Genomic DNA, 26,113 nt, shown 5'->3' with positions numbered 1-26,113 from the left:
ATGGAAGTTTTTAATGTGGGCCTTTTTAATGTATTTTTAATCTTTGTTGGAAGCCACCCAGAGTGGCTGGGGAAGCCCAGCCAGATGGGCGGGGTACAAATAATTTATTTATTATTATTATTATTATTATTATTATTATTATTATTATTATTATTATTTCTGTTCAACCCACTTCAGATTTGTCATGTGATTTTTTTTCAATTACCTGAGCAGTCATGACATCTATTTGCAAGGTGCAATTGGTATAATGACAGTGTGTTTTTCTATTGGGAGTGGAAAAATTAATTGACATTAACACCAGTGTAGCCAAAGTTGAGAAATGGGGAGTCTGAAATAACACTTGCTCATTTTGGAACGTACAGAGTAATTATATACAAAGCCCAAGCTCTCCAAAGTGCTAATACAGCCCTTCTCACCATCCCTTGGATCTTGGCACCCACAATGCTGTTGTAGTCTACTGAAGATCACTGCTGTGCCTCTTTTCGTAGTTGTCATCACCACTCTCCCTATTTACCAGTATGTTCAAAGAGAAGGTGCTCACAAGGAGGGCAGGATGGGGAATCCTGCAGGCCTTGTCAGATTCATTACCATGTTCCCAATATTACTTACGGCAAAAATAATCAAGAACCACAACGGCAACATTAGAAGTATTATAAATACTATTCACTCATATTTATTCTATACAACGATCCATCTGCTTTTCTGGGGACAAAAGCAATGAGACAACTGATGCAATCTCTCCCTTTTTTACCAGCAACAGCAGTAAAAGTACCAATTATACAAGTTTAATGATAACACTGGTGCCACTGCTAAGGTCAGTGAGAACATATAATGAAACAAAATGAACAGCCCTGCTCAGACATTTTTGTGGGGAGAATAGACTCAAAGAATAGTCATCTTAGATAAGACTAATGGCCCATCTACTACCATATCCTGTCTCTAAGATGATATCAGGGCCAGACATCTTCTAGGAGGAAAGGAGCAAAAGGCCCATCACAGACAATTATATTCTTCAACTCAAAATGAGTGCTTGCCATTTTGAATTATAGATGTTTTTACAACCATGCAGGCATACTGAGTGACATTCTTAGGTTTCTTTATTATACACTGTATAGTAGAACATCACATTTTGGACACAAAGAGGAGGATGCTTCTGATCCAAATTATTATGGAGTGTCATGTGCCATATTGCTTTTAGCTCAGAAAGCAAGGTTTAGGGTTGTTGTTTTTTTAAAAAAAAAACTTAAATAGCAATGTATAAAATTTTGAATGGAATATTTCTGATGTCTACAGCCAGAATGGAATGTTACATTAATGAGAATAGGAGGAAATTGACACAGAGCTGACAGTCCCAGTGAAAGTCTGTTTAAAGTAAATTGGAAAGCTAAACAAGATGAAATAATAAAAGAAGGCTGGCTCTTCAGTGTGATCTAAATCAGCACAGCTGCATTATACTAATGGGGCAGTATTAAACTGGAATGTACTATAATAAAACTATCTAATTTCAAACGTATTGAAGTGTTAAAGTCTGCTGTCACCTATCACATGTTTTAAAATGCCCACTGATTTCCAGTTTGAATGACAATAACACAAGCAACAAGAGTTTTTCTGCCTACTTCTTTATCTTACCCTATATCCTGGGTTACGATTATTCAAGAATAACATTAGAGGGTGGGAAAGGACTGGTGCATTGATTTTTTTCTTCAAAACTCTGTATCTTTCCTTACTCTAGGCCAGGCACAACTATTTTCTTTACCAAAGAATACCTTAGTCTGAAGAAAAAACTAAAATCAGTTGAATGAATACAGAAGGCTGGAGCAAATATTTGAAACCTAACCACTGTTGGGTGAAGCAAGAAAATGGAGCATGTCTGACTGCCCTCTAAATCCTCTACTGTGATTTGGAGTTGTGAAAAATGCTCAGTATATACTCCTGGATTTCTGGTTTCAGCATTTGGCATTGAGAATGAACACATACACCCACTCCAGAAGAAACTGCAGAGGGGCTGTATTGATTTCCCAATACCACTCTGGACTCCAAACCTGGTCCAGATCAGGTGCCTATGCTTTGGTGCACAACACTGATGTCATCACATCACATTTCAGAGCTTGGAGGCAAATGATGCTGTATCCTTCAGGATGATAATGAGGATCCCTCTACTGATTCATGCTGTTTATATCTGGGATGATAGGCACACTGGTAAGAATGTTCCTTCAATAACTTCAGCCAGGTGTTAGGACATGGAGGGGTAGAGGGCAGCATTGCCTGTGGCACTCCTGATCATCATTGTGGTGTGGATGTGATTCATTCAAGGCACCCCAGGGTGCCCCGGCACACTGGTTGAAAACCACCGACTTACACAGTAACTTGATAATTACTTAGGAAGTAGCAGTTACGATGTGTTGCCCATGAAAAATGAACAGTAGTACATTTTTTAAAGCTGTAGGAATTATTTTAGTTGAAGCTTTAACTTTAAAATTGAATAATAAGGAGTTAGTGATGGGAATTCAATGTTCTCTCATGATTGCCAACATTATGGTTCTTTTGCTTAAAACGTGCTTACACTGTTTCTGTAATGTTTTTATTACATCATTTATATCCAGAGAATGTCATTCAATATAACAGAACACAATACCCATTTCTGAATAGACATGATGTGGCAAGTTGGTAAAAGCAGGCCCACACTGGCCGTGGATCACTGATCAGTTCAATCATTTTTTGAACTTCATGTTTATAATGCTATTTTGAGTTTTGGAGGAGATTAGGCTGATTGCCTGGGCTCTCTTCTAATTATTGGAATCGTCAGGCTAGCTTCCTGGTGAGGTGATAGCGTGGGTGATGGGCTATTAGGGGGAACAAAAGAAGGGGCTCTATTCCATATTCTAATGGGTAGTTAGAAGGACAAAGGCAGATTGGAGAGCAGACAGTTGAGTGGTGTGAGTTAGAAGCTAGAAGAAAAGCTGCAGACTGGGAAGCCAAAGAGAGTCAGAGCAATGTTTTATTTCTGTTTGAATCCAAGGTTATTGATATATCACCCAGTCTTAATCCCAGATTAATTTCCCCTGTATATTAGTTTGGACCACAATGAAAAAAGGAAGTATGAATTGACAAAGCACTAATCTCTTTCTTTCTTTCTTTCTTTCTTTCTTTCTTTCTTTCTTTCTTTCTTTCTTTTTCTTTTCCTGTGTGGCATAACCACAAATCCCATTTTAATTCTAAAAGGTAAATCCTAGCATTGTTGTTTTTGTTGTTTTAAAAGGGAGGGTGGGCTGAACATGAAGTGCCAAGGTACAATAATGCTAAAACCTTCATCTACCCAACTGTTAACACATTAAGTAAATGAACAAATATGCAACACAAAAAAGTTGATGATGAGGTGATCCAGTGCAGAGTTATATGAATTTAAATCTTACTGGAGTGCCTGACGTGCTCTGGTCCATGGGGTCACGAAGAGTCGGACACGACTAAACGACTAAACAACAACAACAAATCTTACTGAAATTGATGGGGCTTTAAGGCCCCACACAGAGTGCTTAACTTAACAGAGTGATTAACATCCCCCATCCACCACACTGAAGCAGTTTTGGATATGGCAGAGAGGCCACAGTGCTTGATGCTGTTAGGCTCCAATGGTGGAAGAGGTTCCCACAGCACCTGTCAAAGTACTGCTGCAGCAGTATTCCTGCTTGTGGTAGCCCTGGAAACCCACAAAATGACAGATCTGGGATAATCAAGGAGCTGCCCAGATCCTAAGCCAGTCCAGCTAATGGCAGTGAGACCAATCTGGGCATTTCTATAGCACCAGTCTACAGCTGGCATAGCAAAAGAAAAGCAGGGAAAACCACCCCACCTCTCTCCTGGCCAGATGTAGCAGTTGCTCCCTCAATTTGTTCAGCCCTGCCACTCCCAAATGAGAGTAAGAGTTGCTTCCAAAATCCTGCCTGGAGTCAATCAGACATACCGTAAACATCAGTTTGCAGACTTGCACCACAAGGTAAGGTGTTACGCATGGAAAGCTTATTTATTGTAGACACCAAAAACACTAAAATGCTCTCTATGTGGTCATACATGCACCATCTCTATTATGGCAGTGGGACATTGGTCATCCCTGACCATTTTTATTGAGAGAACTCTCTACAGTGGTGCCTCAGGTTACAGACACTTCAGGTTACAGAAGCTTCAGGTTACAGACTCCGCTAACCCAGAAATAGTACCTCGGGTTAAGAACTTTGCTTCAGGATGAGAACAGAAATCGTGTAGCAGCGGGAGGCCCCATTAGCTAAAGTGGTACCTCAGGTTAAGAACAGTTTCAGGTTAAGAACGAACCTCCAGAACGAATTAAGTTCTTAACCCGAGGTACCACTGTAGTTTAAAAGTTGCCCAAGCTTATGAATTTGTTTCTTTATCAAAGCTGCTTCGTGGTTCAATCTAAACTCACTGCCGTTTTCCTGAAAACAAACAAACAAAGGAACCGCTCCCCTCTCCCCTTGAATTTTCATGTAATGCTATTCTGAATTTGTCCACACCCATTGTTGACATAGTTACACTTTTTCTGTGTTGGATTCTGACATGCTCTTCTGAGAGCAGGAGCGACTGAGATGCAGCAGAGGCTCCCATTAGAGGTAGGGAGTAGATTCTATCTGCTGATCACAGTCTCCTTACATCCTCCTGTGCTCAGCTTTCCAGGTGCCACAGGTAACTTCTATCTAGGGGAAGGAGGAATTGCCAAAAATTCCCACTCCCGCCCATGAGTAGAAGTCAGTTCATGGTTGGTCTGGATCCAACAGCCTTCTGTTATTTTCCTACCCATTCTTATCTCCCATGGATTTTCTTCTGGTTCAGTCATGAATTAGTCTCTTTATGTAATTTGAAGATTATGGTGACAAAAATGAATTGCATGGAATGATTTATGTGTTAAATTAAATATTGCTCAAGAGCGGTAGCACAGCTTGAACATTCAGTCTATAACTTTCGCTCCTGATTATCCTGAAAAGAAATTAATTGAACTTGTTGCTTTCAAGTAGGTTTGACAATGACATCATCGTTCCTCCTATAGTTCTCCTTTTTTAATAATAAAAAAAATCAGCAACCTTGATGCGTATGCCAATGAAAGTTCTGCACGTACTTTGCATTCCTGTACGCCCTGTCTCTAAAGAACACTGGCACTGTAAGGGAGTTTGCCTGCAGGACACATTAAATCATGTTACATGCACTTTTGTAATTCTTCTATTAAAATGTTAGTTGGGGGGGAATAAAAGGGCATTTCCCCCCCAGTAACATCCTTCAGAGGGTTATGTTGTGGAAATAAAATAATTTCAGAGACGCTATCCAGAAAAGAAACATTGTAATGTGTTTGCTGTTTCTCAGCATATGAAACTATACAGGAAGAAAATCCTAAGGACATATGAACCCTGCTGGATCAGACTAAGGGTTCATCTTGTCCATGATCCTGCCTCTCATAGTAGCCAACCAGTTGCCTCTAAGGAGCCCATAAGCAGGGCTTGTGCGTGCCCGTAGTAATCAGTGATATGCTGCCTCTGAACATGAATGTTCTGATTAACGTTCAAGGCCAATGAACTTACTCTCCAGAAATTGGTCTGATCCACCTTTAAAGCTGGAAATATCCACACTATCACTGAATATTATAAACAATGGCACTTAAACAATGGAGTTATTTTAATTTTAAAAAATAAAGTTATAGAGTGGGACGTGTGCAATGCGAGTATGGCAGATGTGTTTAGGAATTGACTCTGGAAGTCTCTCTCCAATTCTTAAAAAAGGGGGTGGGTGGGATGTTTTCATCAGCGAAGAGGAAAGGAGTCTGCCAAGTTAAGCAAATGTGGAATCTGGGTAGGTACAGGCATATGGAACTAGATAGGAACTGAAGATGGCTTTGCTTCTTTTGTCCTAAAAGGTTTTTGATCTTCTGCAGGTCCTACTAAAAGGTAAATTGCTTTCCTTCTCTAATTTAACACATGTTTCAGAAACCAGCTCTGGTCAAAGCACTAAACCATCACAGAGATTGGAATCTTTTAAATATGTCTAAATTGTTCCTAGAGTCTTTAATGGACCACAGTGAAATTATTGAGTTAAAAGCATGGTGGAAAATGGAAGCATCAGCATTTTGTGAGTAACACCATTCCTGAGGGAGTCCCATGGCTAAAACTGCTATCTAAACACATGTTCACATTTTCCACTTTAATATTGTGGAAGCTGTTTACTTAAACACCACATGTATTAGGCAGCCATTTTTTTCTAGCCCCTCGTTACATCGTTAAATCTCTTTCCAGTGGGCATTTCAAAGCTGCTGTATAAAAAATAACACTGAAAACTTGTCACATCAAACAGAAAACAGTAGAATGAAAAAGGTGATCTATTCCTCTGCTGATCTTGACATCCCAGAGGGTCTGGAGGGAAGGAAGCAGCTTGTCAAATATTTAAATGCAGTGCTTTTTTTCTTTAAAAAAAATGTTTAGGGGTACTCTCATTTTGACTCAAGAAAATCACCATTTTATAGTTCAAATCAGGAAAGATACCGTATTTTTTGCTCTATAAGACTCACTTTTTCCCTCCTAAAAAGTAAGGGGAAATGTGTGTGCGTCTTATGGAGCGAATGCAGGCTGCGCAGCTATCCCAGAAGCCAGAACAGCAAGAGGGTTTGCTGCTTTCACTGCGCAGCGATCCCTCTTGCTGTTCTGGCTTGTGAGATTCAGAATATTTTTTTCCTTGTTTTCCTCCTCCAAAAACTAGGTGCGTCCTGTGGTCTGGTGCGTCTTATAGAGCAAAAAATACGGTAAATACAGTAAATGGACAAAAGTACAAAGATTCACAAAATGTTCATGGGTAAGGGTATGCGTACCCCTGCGTCCTCCCAGGAAAAAAGCACTGTTTAAATGTAAGAAAAGTCTCAATAACGACTTCTAATTCTGAATATGGGTGAAGTTGTTTATTATTATTATTATTATTATTATTATTATTATTATTATTAAAATCTGAACTTTATTCATTAGCATCAAGATAAAAGAAGCAATACAATAAATGTAGATAAAGTATGTAAGATACTTTGCATCATGACAATCCAGCTAAAGCTACACTCAAATCAGTGGAACAATTCATAGGGATTACTAACTTGTCCCAATGTCCTATTGATTTCAAAAGGACTTAGCCACAACTAAATTTACCTGGATCAGAGCAAATATACGGTAGGTAGAGTATACCCACAATTATATTCACAAAACTTAGCCTGTGCAATATTAGTTGCCGTTTATCATTTTCAAAAGTTTCACTCTCCTGATCCATTTCAGTTATTGCCAGCTACAATGCAAGACAAATCAAATAATTGTGGAGATCTTATGTGTGGCTGATACCAGAACAATACAGCCATGTAAAAAGAAAAAGAAAGAAACAGGCTACAAGCCAGGTACCTGTCTGGTCAAGAAGTAGGGCTTCTAGCCCTCTAAGACCACAGCCCCATACACACTTAGTTAGGAGGAAGTCCCATTGAACTCAATGGTGTATAATTTTGAGGTGGCATACAGTTAGTAATTTTTTAGACCAATGTTTACATGCAAACAACACATATGCATTGCTCTGACGTTTCACACAATTAATAAGGAAAGGATCTGGAACATCCCTCTGTGGTTTCAGAAGAAGACCTTTATTAGTATCAATGGACATGTATTAATGTGGAGGAAAGGATTTCTTCAGACTAAGTCAAAGTGTAAAGTACAAAAATTCTGAACTAGTTCCTTGGCATTCCATTAACTGAAACAGAACAATGTCATGTTACACCAGATGAAAGCCTGGATCTAAGATTCAGCATGCAAAGTGTTTTTGATTTCCAGATGAAGCCATTTCTCTTGGTGGAAAGTTCCTTTCAAATAATGTGCTACAGAATCTGGTTTCAATGGAGACTTCTAATTCTGGATATGGGTGAAGTTTGATTTTTCTTTTATTTGGTTCCAAACTTTTAAAAGCATGTCGAATGGCATTATTACTCTTTAAACCAAATGATTCCATGTACTAGCATTTGATATTAATATGATCGGGGCTCAGTAAAACAATATTTCTTATATACACAAAACCCTGGGCATCTTGTTGCCTTCAAGTGGTTGGCTCCATCTGTTATGGTGACAGTCTTATCATGTCACAGTACAAGGGCAGCATAGAGTGCATCTGGAAAGCTAAACCTTTGAGTTTGAAATGGAGACATTTGGTTAACCATTTAAAATGAAGATATAAGACTACAGATAACCATCTTAGTAACAGCTACTCATCACCATATAGGGCCAAACAGCATTTCAGAATTAGCATAAACTCATCTCCTTTTCTTTTTTTTAACTTCACCACAGACTTCCTACAGTCTGTGGTTTTGTATTTATTGTATAAGGTCACGTCACCCAGACCTAAATGTCCCAGGACCAATTTACCTCTAGTGATTGATTCTCCTTAATTCCTAGACCTAGACTGTGTACACATTACTGTTTACTCTGCTTCCAGTGTGTTCCCACCCCTGGTGTTTGAAGCTGGGTACACACAACATTAGCCACAATCCATATGTACCCCATAGTTACTTGAGAAATACTGCCATCTAATGCATTTTCCCTCACACCAGCTTCCATCCATTTTGAAAATGTAAGCTGTGGTTAGGCTGAGGTGTGTCCATTTGGACAGCCATTGTGTATGCACAGGTGACAATGCACGCACAGATGAATAGCATCATTGAATAGGAGTTTGGGGCAGGAAAACAAATCAGGTAATGCACACCTGGTGATGATATCCCTGCCACATCCCTGGTGTGTTCATAAAGCTGTGTTTTAAGCCACTACTGTGTACTGATATAGGTGATTTTCAATTTTTACAGGTTTGGGAAGTTAGTCTGGCTGATACCAGTGAGCTCCTTCCAAACCTGTAATCCTGTGTACATGGTTGGAATCTATGAGAGGAAGCCTGCTGAACTTCTTGGTGTAAAGCTCTTTATTTACACCTAAGGGTTAAAGATATATACTCATTGTTAACAGACACATGTCCTGATACCATACGGACGGTAGGTTTTATTCGTCTGAATAATGTTGGGTCTATATATGTGGTGGACATATAGGTGCAGTCAGATGTACACATTGTAACAAATCTCACTTTATCATTTTCCTCTGAGCCACAGAAAGTAAACACAATAGCATGGTAAAAGCATACTACTTGTATATCAGGAAAACAGTCCAATGTTGTGCTTGATACATTAGTATAGTGGTACCTCAGGTTAAGTACTTAATTCGTTCTGGAGGTCCGTTCTTAACCTGAAACTGTTCTTAACCTGAAGCACCACTTTAGCTAATGGGGTCTCCTGCTGCTGCCGCGCCGCCGGAGCCCAATTTCTGTTCTTATCCTGAAGCAAAGTTCTTAACCTGAAGCACTACTGTATTTCTGGGTTAGCAGAATGTGTAACCTGAAGCGTATGTAACCTGAAGCGTATGTAACCCAAGGTACCACTGTATTACAACCTCAACAGTAACTTCCATATCTGAGCAGATCTTCAAAAATCTGAAGTATCGAATGTTTTTTACTGAGACAATAAATATAGCTATCTGATACGTGACAAATTCAATGGGAAAATACAATTGAATTCCATGGACCTGGGTTTTCATATTATTTTCAGTTAGCCGAAGGGAAAAATAATAAATTAATTAACATATGGTTTCAGTTTTTTCACAACTAAACAAAAAAGAATATGAGCTGCTTTAATTGCTTATACTTTACATCTATTCAAACTCACCATGTATTGATAATGTGCTACAGAATCTGGTTTCAATTGGGTCTTCTAATTCTGGTTTCACATCAGGTTTGATGTTTCTTTTATCTGGTTCCAAATATTTTATAGCATGTCAAATGGCATTACTTACCACGAGCTAATGAGGCTAAACAATTTTACAATCTTATAACAACTATCATTTGTGAGGGTTTTTGTGCACCAGTACTATTGAAATATGGTATAGACTTTTATTTCTCATGCTTTGTTGAATCATAGAATTGCAGAATTGAAAGGGACCCCGAGCCCTGAGGGTCACGCAGTCCAACCCCCAGCAAAGCAGGAATCTCAAATAGCTCATACATGTCATATAAACCCCACCTCCCAATACAAAAACACATATGTGGAGCACTGGGGTCCTTTGCATCTGAGCAAAAGGGTATTTAGGAATAGCCATTCTTCTTTCTTCAGGTAACTTAAGCATCACTTCAGTAAAACAAAAGCAACTAAGTCTGCAAATCTGATTTACAATAATTCTGTTCATATTTTATGGACAAGCTCTGGCAACATGGGAGTAGGTGTCTACTTGCAGAAGGGGGCTTCCCCTTCCTCTTCTTCCTCTTCTCCAGCTCCCTTCCTGCAACTTGTCTCCATATAGCTGAAGTACACCCCTCCCCCATGAGCAAATTTTGAGAGTGTACAAGGGTTGAAGTGGGGAGAAACGAAACCAGAGGTCTCATTACGCAAGAGGATTTCCATTCCACAAGAGGGTGGACATTATTAGATGTTACCCTCTAACTGCAACCTGCTCTATAACCTGCTTTACACATGCAATATTACATATACAATATTATCTTCTCACTGCAACGCTAGTAGCATCTTCAGACAAGCAATGGATGTGGGCAGGTCTCCAACACAGTATTATTGTCCAACACATCATGTATTGAGGAGTGCCATAGGTGCACCAGAACTCCAGCACATGTAAGAAGCCAATGGACTGGTTCAAATATACAGAATTATGCTCCCTCTGTTGCTACTCCTTTCTATGAGTTTTTAACACTGCAAAAAGCTATATCCAAACAGCAAATTTATGTATATGAAGCATTATATATTTACATCTATGTAGTATCATGTGCCATATTGACAATGCAATAAATTATATTGTCACATAGAAAGGGTATCCTAGGAACAATTTAATTTTAGTAACTAAGTTAAATAAGTTGCGTCCTATTTTATTTAAATAAATAAATAGGAATCCTGCAAAAAAAAAGTGAACATAAAATATCCATTGAATCTATCATGCTGTTGGATATTCTGAAGACACTCAGGAAATTTATTCCACATGTGCCATATTTCATTCCAGAAAGGCTATTAAAAGTGTTGAACAAACTCATGCTTTTTTTAAATGTAAAAATGGGTGCATCATTGAGGAAAAATTCTATTTCACAATTATCAGGAGTGTGGAATCCATTATTTCTTGTAGGATTGACTAGAGATGTTCTGTACATAACCTTAGAGAAATAGCTCCCAAATGGAACTCTGTCCCTGATCCTACCAGAATAAGATTCAGATTATCCAACATTTAGTAGTTAACTGTATCTCATATAAAGCAGGGGATGGGGAACCTTTTCCAGACCTTTTTGAGCAACCTTCCAGGGTACACATGCCAGCTGTAGGAGAACCAGAGGCAAAAGTTGACAGAAACAATGGATATGATATTGACTTTGTCAAGTAGGCTAGTTTCATACCTGCTGTCATGTGTCTCTCCATTCTGGCAAACAAGAGGTTTTATTATAATTCAAGGACACATTCCAGCCAGGAAAAAACACACATAAGGGTGCTAAGGTAGGCTGGCGAGGTGTGCCTGAGAAGGAAGTGCAGGCTGAGGAGAATCGTGAGGGCCAGATAGAGCCCTGGAGGCTCAAACCTGAGGTTTCCTATCCCTGCATATAAAGGATAAGCAGTAACTCTAGTTCATTTTTATATAATCAATATATTTGTTCAGCATAATTTAGGAGTGGTTCCCTGGATGTGGCAAAGCCACTATGCTAGCTTCACTGGAGAAGGGGAGGGAAGCAGTGGAGCAGCAGGAAGGTTAGTGCAGTGCAAACACACCAGTGGAGCCAACCCACTAAACAGCTACCCACCTGCCAGGAAACTAGCTTAATGGTTCCGTCCCATCCAGCAAGGTATTCCTGGGGTAATTAGAATATCAAATATTCATATTCGCAGAACACAACTCCCTTTAGAATGATGGCACTGTAGCTAATGAATCTCCCCTTTCCCTTCTTTCTTTTTCTCTTTGCTTATACGTTCCTTCAAATTCGGGGCTTTTAAAAGCTGGCATTAATTAAACATTGTAAAGTAAGTCGCCATCAGCCCAACACCATGACGGATCAATGTGCCAAAAAGCTCAAGCAGGAGACTAAATGCAGCAGATTCCAGAGCAGACAGTAAGTGGAAAGCTGGAGAAACAATGATCCTTGTGAAATGGCCAAGTGCTGGCTCACATTTATTTCCTATGAGATAAATCCCAAACCAGCATATCACTATTTCTTTAGTGTCAGATTTGAATGGAAAGAACCAAATATTTTTCATAGGAAACCTTTCTTTCATTGAGATTGCAGCCCATTTGATCTGCCTCTTGGATATGAACACACACAAACTTAAATTGCAGAAGCACGGTCCTCAAAGGAGCAAAAGAATTATTCTCTAGGTACTTTATCAAGGTGAGATGAAGTGATTAGATCTTGGAGTGTTAATTCCAGATCCTAATGTAAACCCGAGTTGCCATACTTGGTTGGGGCCCATTTCAGAGGTTGGCACAATACTCCATCCAGACCGACATGTTGCATAATACATTATGGGCAATAAGGCTGGTTCACTAGGGAAAATGAACCTTGGTCAGCACCCACTTGTCTACTTTCTTACAAGCAATCCAAGGCTTGTCAACTTCCTCCTCCTCAGGTCTCAAGTTTTGCCCCTGTAGAACTCAGCATAGAAGATTACGGCGACAGAACTAAATCTCTTGGTTCTGCCTGTCATAACTAGGAGTCTGCCTACTGTTGACCTCTCAACCTTCTGCCCTACTCCAAGTCCCAAGGGACAACCACCACCATTGGGTAATTTAATTAACAACAATTCTATGTATTTACTAAACACACAGGTTCAGAATCAACTGCCTATAATTTCTATGGAATGTACGGTACTTTCAGTAAAAGTTCTAGGGGTTGTGGCAAAAGAGCAATTTTTCATCTGCTGTGTTGTCCTGAACACCTCCTGTGACAAATACAATCCAGTCTGAATTCTCTCTTTTTCTCTGCTATTTAAGAAATGTGCATATATATTTTTATTTCCCTTGCTTTCTGGCAATGCGTGTGCTTGCATATTATTTTCGAAACTGACCTTAGGAAGAAGGGGAAAATAAGAAAGAATATGCCTTCAGAATACTAATAGCACAGGTTATTTACTTGGAAAAGTCACAATAATAATACTAGGTTATTTGTTAAGTTACTCTGCTATTTTCTGAAGCATCCACTCTCATGCATTACCACAGTCCAGAAGGTGGGCATTTCGTGATTAAAACCATGTGTCATAAACACTGACTCTATGCTCTGTAGTCGACCGCCATGTGCTGTTGTTCATTGTGCAACCACCCTTCCTTGTGTTTTTAAAATGAATGACCTGAACTGTATTTTTCCACAACACAAGCAAACATAAAGGCCATGAAATTATGGTTTTTAAAAACATATTAGGGATTTTTAACATATTATACTTATGACTATAGTTTGCTTCAAAATAAACATTTCCAGACTCTCATCCAAAGAAACAGTTATATAATGCAGAACACATTAATTATTCCTGATTCAACTCAATATCTACATTGAACACAATGTGCTTTGTTTTCTGTTGATAAATGCTATGCAATCCTATTTAACTGTAGCTGTTATGCAAGTGAACTCTATTTTCTTCCTTCCAAATATTGAACTGAAATAAAAGAGTTGTGTGTATTTCTTGCTCTCCACACACATACATACTCAACTGTACCTATACTGTAGATTTCAGACTGTAAAATATTATGAGGAATATGTTCTCATAATATTCAGATCCAGTGGCTCTGAGTGTGCACATATGCTCCAGGAATTTCTTCTTACTCTCAAAATAATGAAGGAAATGGCCAGCACATAATAAACACACTTTAGTCAGTCCTTTGCAAGTTCTAGAAATCTAAGTAAGTGATGCAGGTGTGCCCCAATTTACACAGGGGTTATGTTCTGGGCCCCGACACACATAAGTGAAATTGTGTAAAGTGGGGAGCTCCCTCTAAAAAGCCTCTAAATAACCCCAAGGTGGCTGTCACCGATTGAAGCGAAAGCTCTGAAAAAGCTCAATATGGAGGTCAAATGGCCAAAATATTGGGAAATTTTGGAACAAGATGGAGATAGATTGAAATTGCAGAGTTTTGAAAAACTAAAAAAACAAAGTGCGTGATTGGCTTCATTGTTATTAGATAATGGAGGCATATAATTTGGACAAAAAAATTGGCTTCCAGGTGGAAAAATCAAAATTGGAAACAGAATTGTTAGAACCCAAAACTAAGACTTTGTCAAAGATGTATAACTTGCTGTTGAAATGGAATACTCAGGATGAAACGGTGAAATCTGCAATGATTAAATGGGCACAAGACATTGGACATAACATAATGATGGCTGACTGGGAACAGTTATAGACCACAGGTATGAAGTTTATGGCATGTAATGCCTTAAGAGAGAATATTATGAAAATGATATACAGGTGGTACATAACCCCAGTCAAGCTTGCAAAAATCTATCATTTGCCCGATAATAAATGTTGGAAATGTAAAGAAACTGAAGGTACAGTGGTGCCCCGCAAGACGAACGCCTCGCAAGACGGAAAACCCGCTAGACGAAAGGGTTTTCCGTTTTGGAGGCGCTTCGCAAAACGAATTTCCCTATAGGCTTCCTTCGCAAGACGAAAGCCCATAGGGAAATCTCCGGGACAGCGGGGAAGCGCAGCGCTTCTTCCCCACTGTCCTCGGACCTCCTCCGAAGGCTGGCGGTGGGGCGGAAAGCCCTTCTCCCCGCGCCAGCCTTCGGAAGGCTCCTCCGAAGGCTGGCGGTGGGGCGGAAAGCCCTTCTCCCCGCGCCAGCCTTCGGAAGGCTCCTCCGAAGGCTGGCGGTGGGGCGGAAAGCCCTTCTCCCCGCGCCAGCCTTCGGAAGGCTCCTCCGAAGGCTGGCGGTGGGGAGAAAAGCCCTTCTCCCCGCGCCAGCCTTCGGAAGGCTGCTCCGAAGGCTGGCGGTGGGGTGGAAAGCCCTTCTCCCCACGCCAGCCTTCGGATGGCTGTCCTGAAGACTTGCGGTGGGAGGAGGGTTTTCCTTCCCACCGCCAACATTCAGAATGCTGTTCTGAATGTTGGCGGTGGGGAGGAAAAACCCTCTTCCCACCGCAAGCCCCGGGAACAGAGGAGAAGCGCTGCGCCCCTTCCCCTCTGTTCCCGTACCTGTCCTGAAGGCTTGCGGTGGGGAGAAAAGCCCTTCTCCGCACCGCCAGCCTGGCAAGCGGTTTCCATAGGAACGCATTAATTGATTTTCAATGCATTCCTATGGGAAACCGTGCTTCGCAAGACGAAAAACTCGCAAGAAGAAAAAACTTGCGGAACGAATTAATTTCGTCTTGCGAGGCACCACTGTACATTCTTTTACCTTTGGTGGACATGCCCAACGATTAAGGCTTTCTGGGAAATGATATATAATGAACTGAAAAAGGTATTTAAATATACCTTCTTGAAGAAACCAGAGGCCTTTCTCCTGGGCATAGTCGGCCAATTGGTGTTAAAGGAGGACAGAATTTTCTTTATGTATGCTACAACAGCAGCAAGAATACTCATCACAAAGTATTGGAAGACACAAGATTTACCCACTCTGGAAGAATGGCAGATGAAAGTGATGGACTACATGGAATTGGCGGAAATGACTGGTAGAACCCAGACCAGGGAGAAGAGTCGGTGGCAGAAGATTGGAAGAAATTTAAAGACTATTTACAGAAGTATTGCAAAATTAATGAATGTTAGAATGATGTTTGATTGAAGTTAAGCGGTTTCTAGCTGTAATGATATAAAAGAATATGGAAAAATTGGATTTCTAAATAGGTAAAAATTTAATGTTATAATATATTAAGATCAAAGATCAGGATAATAAGGAGGGAAAGAAATTGCTGAATTAATTAATTGAATTGGAACACAAAAAAGGGAGGTATGAGGAGGTCAGGGAAACAAGGATATGAATGTAAGATATGGAAAGGTTGATTTTTTATTTTTATTTTTTTCCTTTTTTCTGTAAGGGTACTTATTTTTTTTATTCTGTATTTTTCTTGTATTTTTATTTTTGTCTTTTACTTTTGTATTTCTTGTTTTTATGTAATTCCTTTTTCTGAAACTTTAATAAATATTTTATTAAAAAAAATAAAAAGCCTCTAAATAGCTATTTCTCCCTGTTCTCCAGCTCTCTCTCCAATCCAGACCAAAATATCTAGGGTTGGACTTCCGGGTTAGCGCCTCTGGCAATAGCGGATTTCCTCTGACCGGGAGGAATCCGCTTCGTGAAACTAGGGTCTGGACGACCACGGCAAGGCGGAGACCCACTAAAAACCACAGGCGGGAGAAGCCTGTGAACGTGGGATTTGGCCAGCACCTTTTGCGCCTCCCCTACTTGCGGGGAAACCCAGTTTCGGGGATCCGGAGCGACGTGGGGTGAACGGCACGGTGCTTCAAGTTGACTGCTCTTTTCACAGAATGATGCCGCATTGCTGTTGCCAGAGAGCGCTGACTTTTTCCTGTGGACAAAAGTCAGAGATCGCTGACTTTTTCCTGTGGACAATTGGATTTTAAACAACTGCCTGTGAGTAGAGCGGAAAATTGCATTATGAAACATCTTAATTTGGCACCGAAGTGGGAAGGTCTAAACAGGAAGTCCGCCTTCCACTTTTGTAAATAGATTGAAGCAAAGACATTGCAAGCTAAAGTCTGGAAAGTCGTTTGTAAAGGACTAAATTTCCATCATTTAAAACTACCAAACCCCCCTTGGAAGCAGGAGAAGAGGGGGGAAATCCTAGACTGTTTAAACCTGCAGGAGAGAGAGTAAAGAAAGATAAATTTCCACCGTCTTGAACCTGGGAACGGGGTGTCAGAGACATACACTTTGGGGAAGTTCATTGACTGTGAATAAAACGTGTTTTGACAGATGATTAAAAAAGAGAAACATATTGATTCCAATGTATCCTTTTGCACTTAAAAGGAACAAAATATCTGAAAAACGAAAGGAATTTTGTTGCTGGATCTGCTTTTAAAAAGACTGATACAAACAGAAATTGTTTCCTCTAGAGGGAGCTTGTGAAACTGTTGCTGGAGTCGATCTGGGGAATTCTACAGCTGTGGAGATTAAAGATCGTGAGAACCAGACATTTGACCTTGAATAAGAATGTGCCCAGAAGAAGTTCTAGTGCTTGCTTTTTGCAAGACAAGTGCTTTACTGGAACAGCTTTCCTTTCCCAATTCAGGTAGGGCTCTGGTCCTCAAATTCATCTGTTTTTCTTTAAATTGCATCATATCAGATGTCAACTTATGTTCATTGAGTTGCCTTTGAATGGATGGGGCTCTCTCACACTCCAGTTGTATTGTTTTACATTCAGCAGCAAGGGTTTTCTCCCTGACTTCATCCGCAGTTTGCCGTGTCAAGGTAAATTCCTGTATCAATCTCTGGATGGTTTCTGTGTTGGTGTTCACCTTTTGTCCCAGATTGTCTGTTTTTCTGTGAAGCTGTTCCAGCGAATCATTTATTTTCACTAATGCGACCACTAAGGCCTCTTCTGTCGACATTTCATCTGTTTTTTTCCTTTCCATTTGCCATAACACTTGAGAGATTCAAGGTCATTCTCAGAGTCTCACAATTTTTATCTTGCAGCTGGAATAAAGTAACCAATTTCAGAGACTTCCACTAGGGGGAAACAGTTTCTATTTATAATAGTCAACAATGTCCCCTTTAAACGCAACTCATACAATCCAAAGTTAGTTTCAGATTTCAGTTACTTTTTACTCCTTTTTAGAAGCAGCCGGAGACAATAGAAACAATGTATTTCTCTTACTTTGCTAGCTGTCAAGGAACGTTCTAAGTGCTGTCAATGAACATTCCAAAACGTCAATCCTACTGGCAGCCCGTTCCCAGGGTCAGAGCGGCGGTATTTTAACTCCCTTCACTCTCTCCTGCAGGCATACTCAGTCCACAACTTCCCCCCTCTTCTCCTGCCTCCAAGGGGGGTTTTATGCTCTTTACCGATGGAAATTTAGTCTTTTACAAAAGGCTTTCCAAGACTTCAGCCTACAGCCTCCTTGCCTCAGTCTGTTTACAAATAGGGAAGGCGGACTTCCTGTTTTGAACCTCCCCATTTCGATGACAAATTAAACGTTTAAAATCCGATTCTCCCGTCTCAGCTCTACTCACAGGTAATTACTTTGGAGTCAAATTGTCCACAGGAAAAAGTCAATGCTCTCCGGCAACAGCTATGTGGCTTCGCTCCGTGAAAGAAGCAGACGATTCGAAGCACCGCGCTGATCACCCCACGTTGCTCCGGATCCCCGAAACCGGGTTTCCCCGTGAGTAGGGGAGGCGCAAAAGGTGCCCGCCGAATCCCACGTTCACAGGCTTCTCCCGCCTGTGATTTTTACAGGTCTCCGCCTTCGCCGTGGCGGCCAGACCCAAATATCCACGGAGCAGATTCCTCCTGGTCAGAGGAAATCCGCCATTGCCGGAGGCACCAACCCGGAAGTCTCCATAATGTCCAGAGTCCTGTGTCTTGTGGGAAAGCAGATAAGAAACAATTTATCTACTAGATTAAGTTCTCCTCCAGATTTCCTTTGTATCCTGCATTCATGGTGTTTTGTGGTCCTGAAGAGCATGGGATGGTAATACGTGATACAGCTTTCAATGCTGTTGGCATTGCAAAAGTTTCAGGGAAGTCATATGGTTTTCTTTCCAGTCAGTGAATGTAACTTCTTTTTGTCATCCTGTGACTTTTTGTACTACAAATGTTTCAACTCTGTTTGTTACACTACAGTGCAAGAGTGCCCCTCTGGCTGGCAATAATGCAATAGCAATAATGCAAATAGCATTGGGGAAGAATCAGAGCAACTAAAAATGCAGACTGTGTGGATGGTCCAATATGAATCCACTACTATTACGCCATTATTGCATCAAACACATGTTTCTAAATAAACCTGAAAAAATGCCCCCCCCCAAAAAAAAACCACCCACCCAAACACCAGTCTGGATGAGCCCTGTAAATTCTGTGTCCTTGCAGGGTTAATATTGTAAGTTCCTTTTACGTACTTTTAAATAACTGAGCTTAAAAATCAGTTCCAAGTCCTGCGTCAATTAGGCATTGCATGAAGGACCAAATTAGCAAAGCTTTTGCAAGATCCCACGAGGTGATATCTTCTCCATGTGCACACAAGCAAGCTTCAAACTGGCCAAATCGCTCTTTAAAAGGCTTGATGCTTTGTCAGAATTTCAAGTCCACTTGAATTCTACACAGTTAGAATTCCTGGCAAAGAAAATACAGAACTGAAAAAGAAAGCAGGTCCAGGAAAAAAAGTCATGGAAAAATCCTGACAGCAGCCACTGGTAAACACAGCAAAATGTGGTGTTTTGACCAAATAAGCTGCAAACGTCAGTATCGGACAGCATACCATTCCCTTATCTGATGCATTTTTAGATGGCTGTTTGAGCACTTGAATGGAAATTTGCAATTAAATAAGTTTGCAGAAATGGATGGTAATGTATGATGAAATATACTTCCAAGCTTGTCCTCCTCTGCTCCACTCGCAATACAGAGAGATGCTGAGATTTGGATGCTGCAAAATTCTTCTTGAGTGGGCTGTTAATGTCCCTTACATTCCATGATAAAAATTTATAACTACTTGCTTTTCCTACATTTCATGTACTTAAAATAAAACAGCCTCGAGAGGCTCGTTACCACACACATAACTCTCGCACTGACAATAAACTCTGCATTCCTCTCCTTAATAAGTACAGCCTTTAAAACAGTCAGGCAAGGAGAAACAGAAAGTGCATATTTCACAAATAATAAACTTCCTTTCCTTTGCCAGCCCCCTTTTCCCCCTCCCTTTCTCTTTGGTTCTTTTGTTATTAAACCACACAATGTATCCTCTATGAGGTTTTAGTTATCACTTGGAGAAAAGGAACTATTTAAAAAAGCCTAATTTTGCATTCCACTTTAACCTTGCCACTTCTTTTTCACCAAGAACACACGGTCAGTATTTCATCCAATAATATGAAGGGGACAAAAGAAATATTGGCAAAATATTTGTGAATCTTTCAGTCTCATATTTGACCAGAACTTCCCTTTGGGACTAAATTTTGTTTCTACTTCAATTTTAATATCACTTCTTAGGGGCCTTGAGTTCCTGCATATATTTCCTATGATGAATCCAAAATTCATAGAATCATAGAATCATAGAGTTGGAATAGACCACAAGGGCCATCGAGTCCAACCCCCTGCCAAGCACGAAACACCATCAGAGCACTCCTGATATATGGTTGTCAAGCCTCTGCTTAAAGACCTCCAAAGAAGGAGACTCCACCACACTCCTTGGCAGCAAATTCCACTGTCAAACAGCTCTTACTGTCAGGAAGTTCTTCCTAATGTTTAGGTGGAATCTTCTTTCTTGTAGTTTGGATCCATTGCTCCATGTCCGCTTCTCTGGAGCAGCAGAAAACAACCTTTCTCCCTCCTCTATATGACATCCTTTTATATATTTGAACATGGCTATCATATCACCCCTTAACCTCCTCTTCTCCAGGCTAAACATGCCCAGCTCCCTTAGCCGTTCCTCATTAATCACTGTCAGAGACGGGTGGAATGCGCAGTGAGCCAATTTGTCCAGTGCAGACTGTCCTCATTTTCTTTTTTTCTTCTTTCTTTTTTTAAAACGAAAGACCAATGGAAATTCTATCCTACAGAGATGAGACATATTAGTGAAAAATTCAGGATTCTAATATAGCCAAAATATTGCCTTAAAAAGCATTCACACCCAAAGCACTCTTGCAGGAATGGGGAACTCCCCAGCTGTCATTGGACTACAACTCTCATCACCCCCAGCCAGCATGGCCAGTGGCTAAAGATAATGGGAGTTGTAGTACAATGGCATCTATAGAGTCATAAATTCCCCGTTCCTGGTTTAAGGACATTAACAGACAATCTGTTATAGTGCCATAAATATACCATTGTTACTCAGGAGACCCAGAAACCTTTCCTTGAGGAAGCATTTTTATTGCTTGTGAATATGTCAGAGTGAAACGGCAGTATTTTTGTTGCTTGGAAGATGTATTTTTTTCTCAGTGAGGACAGAATTGCCATTCATAGGGCTCCATGGTATATGACTGCAGAAGCATTAGGTCCATGTATTTAGTGGCATAACCAGCTGACCCTCCTATTTCCTGAGACGTTTGGTTTTAGGGACTTTGAGCCATGGAAGCCGTTTCCATTTGAGTGGTTCAAATCTCACTGACTCACTTGGTTATCAGTGCACCATTAGTTGAGATGGGTGTACAGGACTTGGGCTAGTATTCTAATTCTTCAGAGAATCTAAGGCAGCAAAGAGAGTAAGGTGTGCCTTGTTAAGGTATGATTTGATGACAAATGTTCTGATGCAATTCCCAGTGAGGTTTTTTTGTGAATGGTGCTATGGGTGAGGAACAACTTTCATGTTTGTGTATAAATGTTGAAACGTCCCTTCCGTTCAACATGGATGTGAAGTTCCTGCACCATTTTGCCTCTAGATGAAGATGCAGTTCTCACCTCCTATGAGCTCTCCTATGGAACAGATTGTGTGCCAAAATGTCTGTGCAAATGTTTCACAGTATCCCTCTCCATGACTGTATCAGCACTCTTATACCTACTGCAGCCAACACAGTGAGGGGGGAAATTGCATGTTCACATCCTTTAAATGGCCCTTTGGGTATAACTTATGATAACTTATCTCTCTGTTTTTATCTCATCGCAGTTTTATAGGCTCTATTTTTCTGGCCATAGTTCAGGACTGGGTGTGGGCATATGACATCTAGATATGTCTGAGTAATTGTGGTTGGCAGACCCTACTACCTAGAGGCAATGCAATTCGTTCACTGGATACAGCTTAGAAGTTTGAGGCTTCTCCAGACAATGTCCACAATCCAGCACAGTTAAACATGATTAAATCCACCAAAGTCAATAATGTGCTGAGCAGATGGCCACAATTATTTTCGATGTTGTTGCCACAGTATTGTCACTGGGAGTCAAGACATTTCAAGCCCAAATAGCTGTTTTGCTGCTGAACTATCCCAAGTCACCAAGCCACTATGGCCTGCCAATGTGATTCCCTGTCATGGATTGGCTGAGCCATAGCTCAGTGACAGAACATCTGCCTTGCACACAGAAGGCCAATCCCTGGCATCTCCAGGTAGAGTTGGGAGAGACGTCTGCCTGAAACCCTGGAGAGCCACTCCCAGTCAGTGTAGGCAATGCTGAGCTAAATAGACCAATACTCTGACTCAGTATAAGGAAGAGCCTTATCCTCCCTGAGGTTGTCTACCCTTCTTTTAAAGCTATTCAAGTTGGCGGCCATCACTACATCTTGAAGCAATAGATTATGTGGTTCTATTCAGTACAGGTCCAAGACCCTTTGCCCTCTCTCATGACTTTGTAGTTCTTTAGAGCCACCTGACTTGCCTGAGGCACACGCCTGCCATAGCAGCCTTTACCTCCTTCCTTCAATGACAGTGACAATGAGCTGCTCTGTTCCTATTGCTCAGCAAGCACCTCTCTCTCTCTCTCTCTCTCTTTTTAAAGGGAGGAGCAGCAGGTCCTTGCCTTCTTCTGCAACATTATCTCCTCCCTCCCCAGCCGTACTGATTGGATGACAGGTAAAGTGCATATTGTTCAATTTGTGATCTGCATGACGGAAACCATAGCACAAGGGGGAAAGTGTGTTTTGACTGATCCTCTACAATGTTAGCAGCTGCCACCATAAAAAATATGGTGAGGGAGCTGGTGGGCTGGCCTACAGGCTATTAGTTCACCACCCTTGATATATGTCAATTCTGTCATTTATGAGCATATAAACCTAGATCATGTGGGACTTTGCATAAAGCCTTACTTATTTAAGCAACAACCATATCATTTTAATACAAACTCATCTTAGTCAATTTTCATGAGGTGGAATGTGAGAAGAATCCATTCAGTAAGGAGTGTGCAGCATTTCAGAGATTCTTCTCCTATGTAAAACATACAGAGAGAATGAGGACAAAATGATTAATAGTGTCCCACTGTCCCTTTTAGGCAAGTTCTGGGAGAAACTTCAGCAGATTTGCTCCCTTGAGGTTTCCGTGTAAAAACCAAAAATTAGCCTTGGTTCTCTCAAAAAGCCAAAGTCAAAGATTTCATAAACCTCAGCAAGCCATTCTGTAAACCAAATTCAAATGCTGCACTAACAATAACAGAACAGTGAAACTGGGTCAGTTTTGACGTATGCTAGTTCTACTCTAAGGCGTAATTTGATGACCTTTTTTACTGGTTTGGTCCCAAGTGAATCAACACAGAAAGGGAGAAGAATCCAGACATCTTCGCATGGATGTTTGCTGCTGCTGCTGCATGCTTGCTGTTTAGTGTCAGGATTACCCAGCCCTAACCCTAAATCATAGCTGTCAACTTTTCCCTTTTCTTGCGAGGAATCCTATTCGGAATAAGGGAATTTCCCTTAAAAAGGGGAAACATTGACAGCTATGCCCTAAATGGCTCAGGTTGTCAGCTATCTGTGGGAAAAGGAGAACAGCCCATTTCCCTCTCCAGCCAAACAGATCTTCGGTACTATTTTTCAGTGCCGGATTTGTTATTTACTAGGCACAACATGTGAAACCACCTTACCCTGAATGATATCATTGGTCCATCTTGCTCTGTATTCTTTCATCTTTCTGGCAGCAGCTATCCAGGGTGTCTAGCTGAGGTCCTTTCCATCAACTCCTACCTGGTCCTCTTAACTGGAGGTGCCAGGATTTGAACATGGGACCTTCTGAGTGCAAATAATGTTATTTATTACTAGAAGATAATGGCTTCTCCAGAAATGTTCCAGTCCAGCAAGGCATACCATGCATACATCTCCAGGTACTGGACGCAAGTTGGAGAGCGAAAGAGAAAATCACCTTTAGCTGGGGTGGTATTCATGTTCCAAAACTGGTTTCCATACTCAGATCACCCTGGCTATACAAGGGTGAAATGTTTCTATCAAAGTAAGGAATAAGGAGCTTGACACATTGAATTTTCTGTGTGAGACATTTTGTGATGTCTACTTGCTTAAACAATGGACCTCTGCATGAGCAATGGAGCTTCTCCTTTGTCTCTCCTCCTTTGTAGCAACCAAAACCTGCAAATTTGGGGCATGTGTGAAGAAATCCTGTTGTACACATGGATGTCTGCATGTACTACATTAGCTCTCACCCTTTGTGTGTGAATGAAATGGTACTCTTAGCATAATATTTCAATGGCCTTAAAGCTCTAGAATCAATGACCAAATATCATTTATTTTATCATCTTTCAAGGAATATGAGCACCTTCACTTCACTTGTTAATCCAGTCATAGAATCATACCAGTATGTTATTCAGCAATATTTAAACCAGATGCAGTCTGCCATTCTTTTTTTTTTTTCATTCCACTGTGCTTTGCTAAAGTGCTGCTTTCAATAAGAATTGTTGCTTCAATATATTTAAGGATCAGATGTCACCCAATTGCAGCCTCTAATGCAAGTTCTTAGGTTACTCTGGGCATCACTAAACAGTCTCTTAAGTTTGGATCTTGGAGGAAGGGTACAATTATACATGTATTATTTTCCTTAAGTAAATGTTGAATAAATCACTAGATGGATGACTTGCTGCAGAAGTGCCAAACATAGATACTTTTGGTCACATGCAACTCCCAGGCTTCATTTCTCTGTTTCCAAGCTTTGGTCACCTGAGAGCAGACATTATGACTCTAAGGCCTAGTTCACATTTTTTAAATGTTCCACTCAGAGCATCTTCTTGTCAGCACAACCTAATGAAGGAAGTAGTATCTGATCCAACAGCCCTACACTGATTTGGTCAGATGATATTTTATTGCTAATTAACTTTGCTCCTGCAAAGTTCTCTTATTGTGTGAGGAACATCTTGCAGAACACACCAAAACAAAAGAATAGGGGCACAGGAAAAGTATTGTTCTGGGCCCAGAATACCTTAGGAAACATCATTTTCATGTCCATTGAGATTACCAGGGCAGCTCTTCTCAGATCTAAAGTCTTGCTTTAGAACAGTGGTTAGATCTGCCAATAGAAGGAGCAAGCCTTTAAAATGCTGTCCCACCCACCCCAAAGAAAACATCTGAACTCATTCAAGAAACAGTTGAATGCCCTGTTGTTTAGAAAAACATTTGGAGAGCTACCTTGAGTGTTTCATTTCCTTCTCTAAACTGCAAATGCTGGCTTTTAATTTGGTTTTTTTGTTTCTTGCTTTCTGCTGTGATTTTGAAGTATACTTTATTGTCATTGCCTTTCTATCTTGTTTTGTACAGGACAGTTGTAAGCATCTTTCAGCACTGCTTGTAATGGATGATCAACATATGATTGTCATTTTCATCATCATTATCTGGGCTTGGGGGAGAGGAAGTTGTGTCTCTGTAATTTGGTGGGCATGTAGCAAATCCATGGTGGAGAAGCCTTGGGCGCTATCAAAATATATGTCCTGAGTTCCCATCCACATCTTTCTCTGTCACACAGCAGAAAATTCCCTGCAACTACATGTGTTTTAAATGACGCCCCTTGAACCTATTATAAACTGTCATAATGCATACCTGACATTATTAGGCATATTTTCCACAGGCACAAAATGTAAATCACCAGCTTGCTATTAAGCAGCAAAAATTCATATATAATTAGCTGCATTTTGGAAATGCAGTTCTATGCGGTTTTTTAAAACAAGAGTGTTCCAAGCCCACAGTCACATATTTCCATAATTTCATCATTTTTATTTGGATGTGAATACAGTTATATTGTGGCATAGAATCTGCCTCTCCCCAGCCTAAACTGTTGTCCTAAAACAATAATTTGGTTTGTGACATTCTTGGAATTAATGAATAAGAAGAGCAGCTTGAACAGGAAATAATGGAACAAATGTTTTAACAAAGCATTGGATGACTTCAATAGGTCAAGATGTAGTCAACATTTATTTATTATATAGGGGTGGAATTAATTTATGCTTATGTTAGCATTCTAC

The sequence above is a fragment of the Podarcis bocagei genome (genome assembly GCF_964188305.1).
Source record: "Podarcis bocagei genome assembly, chromosome: 6".
In the NCBI taxonomy this organism is placed as follows: Eukaryota; Metazoa; Chordata; class Lepidosauria; order Squamata; family Lacertidae; genus Podarcis; species Podarcis bocagei.
The sequence above is the reverse complement of the archived record's forward strand: the minus strand, read 5'-3'. Positions refer to the sequence as shown.